The 12,490-nt window shown below is 44.1% G+C and overlaps 1 protein-coding gene across 7 annotated transcripts in view; it reads right to left on the reverse strand.

Annotated features, from left to right (window-relative positions):
- Positions 1-4,937, reverse strand: part of ATP6V0A1 (ATPase H+ transporting V0 subunit a1) — a 169,278-nt gene extending 164,341 nt beyond the window's left edge. For 6 of the 7 annotated variants that reach the window (XM_077252119.1, XM_077252115.1, XM_077252118.1 and 3 more), the window contains exon 1: positions 4,622-4,893. The gene's annotated coding sequence lies outside the window, so the exon portion shown is untranslated. Of the gene's footprint in view, positions 1-4,621 lie in introns of all 7 variants that reach the window. The other variant, XM_077252114.1, reaches the window with a different exon arrangement.
- Positions 4,938-12,490: the final 7,553 nt, after the last annotated feature.

The raw sequence follows: 12,490 nt of genomic DNA on the forward strand, positions 1-12,490 counted from the left end.
CGCTGGTCAAGTTTTAACCCTTATACCTTCCTAACAAAATAAAGTATGTTTCAAAAATTGTGCTGATGTAAAGTAGACATGTGGGAAATGTTACCGTACTTATTAACTATTTTGTGTGACATACCACTGATTTAGGGGCATAAAAATTAAAAGTTTGAAAATTGTTACATTTTCACAATTTTTGCTAAAATTTACATTTTTTTCCACAAATAAACATAAGTAATATCAAAGAAATTTTACCGCTATCATAAAGTACAATATGTCACGAAAAAAATAATCTCAGAGTCACTGGGATCCGTTTAAGCGTTCCAGAGTTATAACCTAATAAAGGGACAGTGGTCAGATTTCAAAATTAAGGCCTGGTCATTAAATGGAATCTGTCACCCCATTTTGCCGCTATAAACTGTGGCCATCGCCTGCGCAGGCTTACTTTATCTGTCCTGTTGAGGGCAGCGTAAAGTACTGCAGTGCGCAGGCGCTGGGCCTCTCTGACCTTTCCCGGCACCTGCGCACTGCAGTACTTTGCTCTGCCCTCAACAGGACAGATAAAGTACACCTGTGCAGGAGCCGCGACAGCAGCAAGGAGGATGACAACATCGTACGAAGATGGGAGGCGCCGGACCTGAGCCTGTGACACCCATTGGACCCGGACCGCAGCCGGACCGCCCCTGGGTGAGTATAATCTAACTTGTTTTTCTCATCTTTCAGGATACATCAGGGGCTTATCTATAGCATTACAGAATGCTGTAGATAAGCCCCTAATGGCGGTGGCCGCAGTTTATAGCGGCAAAATGGGGTGACAGATTCCCTTTAACCTACAAAGTGGCTTGGTCCTTAAAGGGAACCTGTCACCCCGTTTTTTCGGTATGAGATAAAAATACTGTTAAATAGGGCCTGAGCTGAGCATTACAATAGTGTAGTTTGTGGACCCCGATTCCCCACCTATGCTGCCGAAATACGTTACCAAAGTAGTCGTTTTCGCCTGTCAATCAGGCTGGTCTGGTCAAAAGGGCGTGTTGTCTTCCCCCAGATTTTGCGTAGTTTTCCGTTGGTGGCGTAGTGGTGTGCGCATGCCCAAGGTCCAGAATCCTCTGCCAGGGGATTTAAAAGAGCGCGCTGTTCGTTATTTTATTGGTGATCGGTGGGCGCGGCCATCTTCCTTTGGCCGCGCGTGCGCAGAAGCGGCGCTCTGCTGGCCGCGGCTTCAGGAAAATGGCCGCCGCTATATCCATCTGCGCACGCGCGGCATCCCACGGCCATTTTCCTGAAGCCGCGGCCAGCAGAGCGTCGCGGCCAGCAGAGCGCCGCTTCTGCGCACGCGCGGCCAAAGGAAGATGGCCGCGCCCACAGATCGCGGCGGCCATTTTCCTGAAGCCGAGTTCGCAGATTTAGATCTCGGCTTCAGGAAAATGGCCGCCACGATCTCCATCTGCGCACGCGCGGCCTCCCGTGGCCATTTTCTTGAAGCCCCGGGAAGCAGAGCACTCCATCTGCGCACGCGCAGCCTCAGGAAGATGGCCGCCGCCACCGATAAACCGGTGATTAACCCAGCTCTGCTGCTCACATTGCATACCGGGCCGCTGCGTCACCTCACCTGTGGAAGGGACCCTGCTCACGCCATACCGCACCTCTGCCGTCGCCACATCACTGCTGCAACCCCCCCATGGACACCAGGCCACTGCGTCACCTCACCTGTGGAAGGGACCCTGCTCACGCCATACCGCACCTCTGCCGCCGCCACACCACTACTGCAACCCCCCCCCCCATGGACACCAGGCCATGGCGTCGTCCACCTAAGCAGGAAGGGACCCTGCTCAGGTGCACGCCGTACCGCATCACCCCACCTCTGCCGACACCATGCCTCCTGTGACCCTGCTCTGCCACCGCCAGCCCTCAGGTAAGATACTGTAAATTCGGACAATAAGACGGACCCCCATCTTATAAAAAAAAATCTTTTTTTCTGCAATTTTCACCCCAAATTTGGAGTGCGTGTTATGGTCCGGTGGGTCTTATAGTTCGAAAAATACAGTACTACAGATACACACACACATATACAGTGAAGGAAATAAGTATTTGATCCCTTGCTGATTTTGTAAGTTTGGCCACAGCTGTCTTTAATACAGGTAACGAGCTGATAAGGAGTGTCTAAGGCTATGTGCACACGTTGCGGATTTTGCTGCAGATCCACAGCGGTTTTCCATGCGTTGTACAGTATCATGTAAACCTATGGAAAACAAAATCCGCAGTGCACATGCTACGGAAAAAAAACGTGCGGAAGCGCAGCGTTGTTTATTTCGCAGCATGTCAATTCTTTGTGCGGATTCCGCAGCGGTTTACACCTGCTCCTCAATAGGAATCCACAGGTGTAAAACCGCAGATGGAATCCGTACAAAAAAAAGCAGTAAATCCGCAGGTAATCCGCAGTGCGGTTTACCTGCGGATTTACAAAAACAGTGAGGAAAAATCTGCAGATATTCCACCTACGTGTGCACATAGCCTAACTGGTCTGTAGGAGCCAGAACGCTTAATGGTTGGTAGGGGACCAAATACTTATTTCTCACTGCAAAATGCAAATAAATTTATATAATTTAAACAATGTGAGTTTCTGGATTTTATTTTTGATGTTCTATCTCTCAATATTTTAATTAACCTACCCTTAAAATTATAGACTGTTCATGTCATTGTCAGTGGGCAAACTTACAAAATCAGCCAGGGATGGATTGATTGATTGATTGATTGATTGAATGAATGAATGAATGAATGTATGTATGTATGTATGTATTATATTGCCTTGCAATGTTTTAAATTCCTGTTCTGTCCAGATGTCACCGTATCCCAGAATTCCAAGAGGAGGAAGTTCACCGACCGCCATATTGGGACACCCAAGAGATGGGTGTCTCAATATGGAAACTGCTGCTGGTACCAACATATTGTGTGGTACCACCAGCGGAACACCGTCGCACCACACACACACACACACACACACACACGCAGTCTTTTGTGCGGTACCACCACGGAACACCGTCACGAACACGCCACCGCTGGGATCAGCCGAATGATTCACTGACTGCCACCATCTTTGTACAGGAGGAGCACATGCGCCGTTTTAATGTGACCGCCGCTATCTGTCTGCACAAAGATGGCGGTGGTCTGATTTACTACACCTGCGCGAATTACACGCATGTGCAGTGAATCATTCGACTGATTCCGGCGGCAGATGCACGACGTGTCTACAGCAGAGGAAGCCGGTCATATTAAAGGGGTTTTCCCACGAACGAAAGTTCATTTTAAAAATTGACTGTCTGACCGTGTACGGAGCATATCACATCTCCTGGGAAGGGGAGGAAGCAAAAGACAATACTGACATTGCAGCAGGGGATCACAGAGGATTCATTTTGTGATTTGTTTTTAAACAATATTTTACCTCACAAAATGTATCCTCTGCGATCTCCTGTTGTAATGTCAGTATTGTCTTTTGCTTCCTCCCCTGCCCATGAGCTGTGGTATGTTCGGTACATGGTCAGACACAGACAATTTTTAAAATGAACTTTTGTTTGTGGGAAAACCTCTTTAAAAGCAAACATCAACGCCAACATGGCTCCTCCTAAAAAGTACGCCAATGACAACGAAAGGAAAGCAGCAAAGGCACAACGTCAAAGACAACAAAGGACAAATGAGAGTCTTGAAGAGCAACAGCATCGCCGGGACAAAAACAATGCATATAAGCGTAGGTGTCAAGCACATGAGTCCTCTGATGCAAAGGTCATTAGATTAACACAGGATGCCATTAGGCAACAACAGCGCCACATGCCTGTCCCCATCATGACATTATTACCGCCCTTGCATCGGGCCTCCATCTCTAAAAAATATATACATGTGTGTGTGTGCGCGCATGTGTATACACACACACACACACACACACTATATATGTAAATGTGCATGTACACATCTAAGCACAACAAAGATATATATATATATAATCACAAATTTACCTATATCTCTATATAATAATAAACTGGGTAGCGTGGTTAGTGAATGATGACGACATGCTGCTTTTTTCTGTACAGAGTGAATAAAGTGAATTATGCTAAGTACTGCCCATACAGTGGGGTTGGGGGCCCAGATCTACACAGGGGCCCACCGAGGGATTCTCCTGTTACCCTGTGGGCCAGTCCGAGCCTGCAGGCACCTATACGTAAGTGTACATATAAACACATAGTTATGGCTGTATATGTATGTATGTATGTATGTATGTATGAATGAATGTACACTCTATAAATGTATAGACACATAACTAGGCTGTATCGGTCACTGGGCGCACACACATACATACTGTATATACACGCACAGCCATGACACTGTACACCATATACAGACACATATACACGCCATGACTCTGTACTAGATACATGCGGCCATACACTATCTACAGACACAGATCCACACAGCCGGCCATGGCTGTATCAGTACGCTATATACAGGCTCACAGCAGCAGATGAGCCTGTCCTGTGTATACCACCCATTACTGCAGCCGCCTCTGTATAACGCCTACACATCACTCAGCCGCCGCCTGACAGTCACCATTTCTCCCCGTTCGTGCCCTTACTCCATAACCCCATACCTTGTAGATGAGCGCTCAGCATCAGCTGCCCCGTCCTCCTCCTTGTGCCTGGAGACTAACCCAGTGACGTCACTGCACGTCACCACCAGGAGAGCCCAGGTGACGAGGATCTTTAAGACGTTTCCAAGCTTCGTATAGTGACAAAAGAACACGCAGGTGTATGTCACAGACGTCTAAGCTGCCATTATACTCCCTCCACTTGGCTGAGCTAATGACGATTCGTGCTGCCCGTAACGAACATGGCCGCGGATGACAGCCGCTGTCTGTCACGTGACACGTTATCCTGGTGGAATGGGGGAAGGGACTATGCCGCAGTGAGGAGGGCGGGGTCACATGACTCGTATTGTGCTGCTCATGAAGGTGTAGCTGCGCCCTGAGCGAGGCGCTCTGTGTGACGTGTGTCTGCTGTACATGGACTAGACCTAGAAGGAGCTTAGTAAGGAGAAAGCCCCTAAGTGCAGGGATATATATGGCCGGTACAGAGCTCAGTCACAGGAGGGCGCCTGCCCATGGCTCAGGACAGGTGATGTCTTATCAAACACATCCCTAGGCTGTGCCATCATACACAACTGCCATGGGCAGTAGTAATGGCGCCCGAGCCAAAATCCTGTCAGAAATTGCTTCAAATATGAACTTCATATTTATAAATTTTTTTACACTTTTATATGTTCAACATGGCCGTAGCTAAGAGGAAACATAGGCTGCATCAAATGTGCGCTATTTCTGAAGCGAATTATTTATGTGTTGTGCTATTAGGAAAAGTAATAGTCCTCTATTGGACTATGGCCAATATGCCTGCCAGACTGGCCCACGTTTATAAATCACTAGATTTATATGTTGTCAAAGGATTAAAGGGGTTGTCCGGCTTTAGCCTGTGAGGATTCTCGGGGAGCTGTCATGAACACAGGTATGTGATTTGCATGCTCCCAGGCACATTCCGACTAGACTTGTCTTGCCTCCCTCCCTAATGCAAGGCCACGCTCATCTAGTTGGCAAGTAAACAAACATGTAAATCAGTCATCGGAAAATCCTTATAATGCGCGCGATGTGAGGATTCGCAAGTCTGCAGTCACATAGAGTAACTGCAGACTTGTAGCCTAAGGCTGGAAAACCCCTTTAACATGACGACTGCAGTCATAGGGGTCCTGACTACAACCAGGCCCGCGTGGGTGGGGGGGTCAATCGACACCAGCACAAACTTCAACTGGATGTGCTTCCTCAGACAAACATTCAGTTGAAGTGTATTGCAGAGTAAATACCCGTCGGGTCCGAGCACAGCAATACACACTGTCGGTCATTCAGAGGCCAGAAACTGACATCAACGTGCACGTGACTGGGGTCGCATGGAAGTGAGGTCGTGCACTCCTGTCACTTTCTGCTGTCAGCTGCTGGCTTCAGTAAAGGATGCTGCGCAGAGGGAAGGTGAGTATAATTGATTATTTTTTCTATGCATTAGAGAGAACAGCGGCAGAACATATATACCAAATTGGGGAATATATATACCAGAATGGGGCCTAGGATAAGGGACATACAGTGTATACCAGGATGGGGCACAGGCAGGATAAGGGACATATATGTAGCGATATGGACTGTCTTGCCCTGTCTCTTGCCCCTGAAGATCTAACCATCGTGCTATGTGTTGTTGAGTCCTCTCCGTCCCTGGCTTCCTGGATGGGATCCAAATAAATGACACGCAGCACAAAGGTTGTGTGTTCATACATAGGGATGGCCTCAGAGCACGCCTCTCCTCACTGGGCACGATCCCTTCTTTATATAGATAAAAAGTTTAGACATTTTTCAGACATGCGCATAAGCGCTCATATTTCATAATCACTTACAAAGCAAGTCTATTCTAGTGTAGAGTTACAATTATTTGGTATGTGGATAAAAAAGCTACAATTTCAAGGAGGAATGCGCGCGTGATTACTAACAAAACAAAGAAGATGTCAAGTTTGCAGAAATATACTTCTTGCTGTATCTATCAGATTTCTCAGGAGGAAGACAAAATGGATTCTTTGGTTCAGTCTGATCTCTACAATTCCCCCCTTTGACATATTCTTTTTATATATTACCACAGGGCCAAAGACAAAGCCTTTATTTTTGGTATTACACATATATACGCTTATATTTTAATAAGAGAATCAAATCTAGTAGTAATTCTTCTATCGCAAATTATTTTCTTCTTTAGCAGTATACTAAAATATAAAAACAAAAATTAGTACGGTAATATTAATTAGAATCACTAGAGGATAACATAAGAATAAAGAAGAAAATTTATACTCTTGCATCTATTACACAAAATTTATCTGTGCATACTGAGATACCCTTGAGCACAATCTTGAATAATACATATATAATTACAATAATTATAGCTATATGTATTATGCTCTGCATAATCCCAGCAATCCACCCACTGATCCCTCTGAACCAGTTGGCTGGGTTAAGAAATGAGAAGATATCAGACCACCAGCTATCCTTGTTCTGGTCATTGTCTTTGTCATACTGATCTCTGAGCCGTTGTACGTCTTTTAATTTAAATGTCATACTCATAATACTATTAACATCAATATCATGAGTTTTATACTGCTCTTTTGCAATGGCTTGCATGTATCCATGATGCCTTTCCTTCAAGCTTGACTGATGTAGGTGTTGTCAACAGGACTTGGAAGGGTCCGTCAAATCTTGGTTCAAGAGCCTTTCTGGTGTGTCTTTTTACATAGACTTGATCACCTGGTTCCAACTTGTGACTTCCTTCAGTGTTGTCAGGATCTGGAAGGGAAGCAAAAACTTGTGCATGCACCTTAGTTAATTGTTTCTGAAGATTTTGTACATAAGAAGTCAATGACTCAATATTTAATACAAGTTGTTGTGGAAAATAACATCCTAAATTGGCAGTCCTGCCAAATAAAATTTCATATGGAGACAGTTTAGTCTTACCCCTTGGGGTATTGCGTATTGAGTACAGGGCCAGTGGAAGGCATTCTGTCCAAGGCTTTCCTGTTTCAGCCATGGCTTTCTGTATTTTTAATTTTAAAGTTCCATTCATGCGTTCCACCTTACCAGAACTTTGAGGATGATACGGAGTGTGTAACTGACTTTCAACACCCAACATTTTCAGTACATTTTGAAATATTTCTCCAGTAAAATGAGTACCCCTATCTGACTCGATCACTTCAGGGAGACCGTAACGGGGTATCAGTTCGGCAACTAGCTTTACAGCAGTGTTTTTAGCTGAAGCCTTCCGAACTGGATAGGCCTCTGGCCACCCTGAGAACATGTCCACACACACCAACACATACTCATACCCATTACTTTTTGGCAGCTGGATAAAGTCTATCTGTAATCGCTGGAACGGGTAGAGAGGTCGGACGTGGTGCTTCATAGGGGTCTTTGTTGTCTGTCCGGGATTATGTGCCAGGCATATAGCGCATGCAGCACAATAGTCTCTTGCATAGTTGCCAAAACCTGGAGCCAACCAGACTTGCTTTGCCAGCAGTGTCATTGCATTTGCAGACACATGAGTAGGGTGGTGCAGTCCACCAACTACAATCGGGTACCAGGCTCTAGGTAGACATATTAGTCCATCTTTCTTCCAAATTCCTGCTTGTTCTTCTGCCCCTTCCTTTTTCCACCTGTCCCTCTCCTCTTCTCCTGCATCTTCCTGTGCTTGTCTTAGTCTATCTTCAGTATTTTCTGTGGGGTTTACAGTATGGACCTGTTGTAAGGGTTTAACTGCCGCTGCTTTGGCTGCTTTGTCAGCCCTATCATTTCCCCTAGATTCCCTAGTGTCGAGTCTCACATGTGCAGCTACCTTAATTACTGCTACTTCTTTTGTTTCTTGTGCAGCCTCTAAGATCTGTTTGATCAGAGAAGCATGTTTTACAGGTTGTCCTGACGCTGTCATGTAACCTCTAGCTCTCCAGATTACTCCAAAATCAAACACAATACCATGTGCATACCTAGAATCAGTGTATATATTAGCTGTCTGATTCTCAGCTATTTTTAGTGCTTCAATCAATGCTGTTAGTTCTGCTTCTTGTGCAGACTGTTTCGGTGGAAGCGGTTCTGCTTTGAGAGTTTCAGATTCTGACACAACTGCATACCCTGTATGGAAGTTACCTGTGTCATCTGCAAACCTACTACCATCTATAAACAGCTCTAAATCTGGATTTTGAAGTGGTGTTTCGGATACATTGGGTAAGCCTACCGTTTCTTGTAAAATGAGCTCTGTACAATCATGTGTGTCTGTAGGGAAAAAATTTGCGTGTGGATCAGTGTCCTTATTCCCCCCTTCAGACTCGAGAGGTAGCAGTGTTGCTAAATTAAGAGTCTGAAGCCTTGCAAATGTGATAGTAGAGGGGAGCAGCAAAGAACACTGTAGCCGCAAATGTCTGGCCATGGAAATGTGTTTTGGTTGGACCTGGTTTAATATCCCATAAACATCATGTGTAGTTTGAACTGTGAGTGGATACTCTAGGACAATTTCTGATGCTTTGTCCAACAATAGTGAGACAGCAACAACTACACGTACACAGGTTGGCGCTGCCCTAGCTACTGGATCTAACCTTGCTGAAAGATATGCAATTGGTCTTTGTTTCCCTGCATGCTTCTGAGTAAGAACTCCTGTAGCATGAGAATCAACTTCTGCAGCCATAAGCTGAAATGGTTTGGTGTAGTCTGGTAGCCCTAACGCTGGAGCTGAAACAAGGGCATCTTTTAATTGTTGGAACGAAATCTGACCTTCTTTTGTCAACAAATAAGGTTCACTTTTTACACAGTCATACAGTGGTTGCATTAGTTGACTGGCATGTATAATCCATTGTCTACAATGAGACACTATTCCTAGAAATGCTCGTAGCTGTTTATGATTTCTAGGCTCATTCATCTGTCTTATTGCTTCAGTTCTTTGAGGTGTAAGATGCTTTTTACCTTGAGAAATGCAATGACCTAGAAAGACCACTTTGATCCGACAAACTTGTAGCTTTTGTCTATTCACTTTACACCCTTCTTTTTCTAGAAAACATAGTAAACTTACAGTGGACCTTTCTGCGGTTTCTAGATCTGGGCAGCAAAGTAGTATGTCATCCACATACTGCAAAATTACTACCTGTGGTTCAGGTTCAAACCTCTGAAGGACTGTTTGTAGGGCATTTGAATAAAGAGTAGGGGAGTGTATCATTCCCTGTGGAAGGCGTGTCCACGCCAACTGTTTGCCCTTAAATGTAAATGCAAACAAATGCCAACTATCTTGGTGTAAAGGAACCGAGAAAAATGCATTTGAAAGATCTATTACAGTAAATACTTGAGAACTGACTGGTATCTGTGATAATAACGTATGAGGATTGGGTACAACTGGGGTGATTGGATCTAGAACCTTGTTTATTTCTCTTAGATCATGTACCATACGATATTTGGGTGTAGAACTCTTATCAAGAGTTCTCTTCTTGACTGGATACAGAGGAGTGTTAGCAGGTGATTGTATCTCTACCAAAACTCCTTTCTCTCTGTATTCCTCTATCTGTTTTGTAATCGCTAGTTCCTGTTGGGCACTCACAGGGTATTGTCTGAGCTGTGGGAGAACAGTTCCTGGTTGCACAGATAATTTTACAGGAGAGATATGCAATAATCCCACATCAGTGTCACCCTGTGCCCACAGTGTTTCTGGGATCATTGAGAGGTCTAGATCTGTGGTGTATTCTTTCTCTTCCGTAAAATCCTCAAAAGCCTGAATTCTGACATATTGTTCTAATGATTCTGCATCATCAGGGATAGTCAACATAACTGTGCCATCTTTCCTAAAATTGATATTAGCTTCTAATTTCTTTAGGACATCAGTTCCCAACAAACATGTTGGGGCACCTCTGGCATACAAAAATCTGGATGCAAAACATTTAGGTCCTAATGAGACCTCTAGGGGCACAGTATATGGCAGTGTTCGAATTACCCCATCATAACCCTCAGCTATTCTGACAGGCTTATGATTTTCTTTTATATCCATGGCTATTCCTAAACATCGTTGTTTCACAATATTTGGTTGTTCTAACGTCCTCCAGTCTGGAGTAGCGGCTTTGAACTTTTCCTTTTGTTTCTCAAACATTGTAACAAAAACTTGGCAAAATGCCAAATGCTAATTTTTTGCACGAAGAATTATCAATCAAAACATATCACTTTGATAAAAACAGAACTTCAAAATTATGTTCAGACAAAAAGTTATAAGGATTTCTAAAAAATTGGCTTTGCGCCAAAAAGAAATAATCTTCCAGCAACTTAACAATTTCCTTTGTCTAGACAATCAAACTTACAAAAATCCATCTATTACCTCGTTCCTTGCTCATTCTTTCCCATTCTGTGCTGAACACAAGTGCTTCTGAAATTCCCAATTTTTCTCTTACCCTTCTAATCTGTCTTCTGACTGTCTTCCCACATCTTTCCTGTATGATATCTGCTGCTTCCACTTGTCCTAAGACAGTTTTTGTCTGTTTATTTCCCATTTTTCTTTTCAATATTAGCTATGACTACCCTAGGTGACGTTTGGACAACCACTTACTCTGTGGTGATGTCTCGTTGCCTTCTCTCCTAGGGAGCTAAAATATTGAAAGGCTCGTCTGCTCCGTTTCTTCTAATATGCAGGACGTACTTGAGTGCTATTGCACATGCAAACAGACTCAGCAACACCATACAGATCACAAAACTTTCTGTCTCAGTTAGCATACTTGTCCCAGGCTCATGAAACCGCGTCCTGGGCTCATTCTATCAAACCTTATCCAGAAATGAAGGAGGTTAAGCACTTAATGAATAGTCAAGCATGGGCGGAGGTCTCCTCGAAAGGACGCAAGCACATGACCCAGTTAGGCTGACTTCCGTGTATAAGGCTTATACCCCAACTATTTCGGCTTATTTTCTACGTACTTTTGCTCTTCTTTCACAACATGCCACAACCTTCACACTGTTCACACACTGCCAGGGACAGGACTTATAAATCTATACAATATGGTAACCCGAGTTTTATAGGTATCTACTCACTACTAGACTAACCCAGCGTGACACGGCTCATAGAGATCTTTCGGATAATACAGGGCAGATAAAAGAGAACTAATAATGTCTCTTACCTGGCCAGGTTTTTCAGTTCATTTGCCGTCCATTATCCCAGATCTCCGTTGTCCGTATCCACAGGTGAATCTTGAGTAGATACTCTCGCCTCGGGTCCCTGTTCGGGCGCCAAAGAATGTTGAGTCCTCTCCGTCCCTGGCTTCCTGGATGGGATCCAAATAAATGACACGCAGCACAAAGGTTGTGTGTTCATACATAGGGATGGCCTCAGAGCACGCCTCTCCTCACTGGGCACGATCCCTTCTTTATATAGATAAAAAGTTTAGACATTTTTCAGACATGCGCATAAGCGCTCATATTTCATAATCACTTACAAAGCAAGTCTATTCTAGTGTAGAGTTACAATTATTTGGTATGTGGATAAAAAAGCTACAATTTCAAGGAGGAATGCGCGCGTGATTACTAACAAAACAAAGAAGATGTCAAGTTTGCAGAAATATACTTCTTGCTGTATCTATCAGATTTCTCAGGAGGAAGACAAAATGGATTCTTTGGTTCAGTCTGATCTCTACAGTGTACAGTGTTATGCAGTTTTACATGTACTGAGAATAGAGATGTTGTGTTATGGTAATGTACAGCATGTAAGTAATGTAAACTATTAATGTATAATGTGAGTAGTACATAGTGCAGGGTAGGCACAGGATTAGATTAGGGATAACATAAGAACTGTTTATATAGTAAGTGGTTTAGTAACGGTATAGGACAGTCTGTAGGATAAGAACAATAGGTTTAGTCCTATGGGATAGGACATAGTTTATA

Source organism: Ranitomeya variabilis, chromosome 4 (genome assembly GCF_051348905.1).
Source record: "Ranitomeya variabilis isolate aRanVar5 chromosome 4, aRanVar5.hap1, whole genome shotgun sequence".
Taxonomy (NCBI): Eukaryota; Metazoa; Chordata; class Amphibia; order Anura; family Dendrobatidae; genus Ranitomeya; species Ranitomeya variabilis.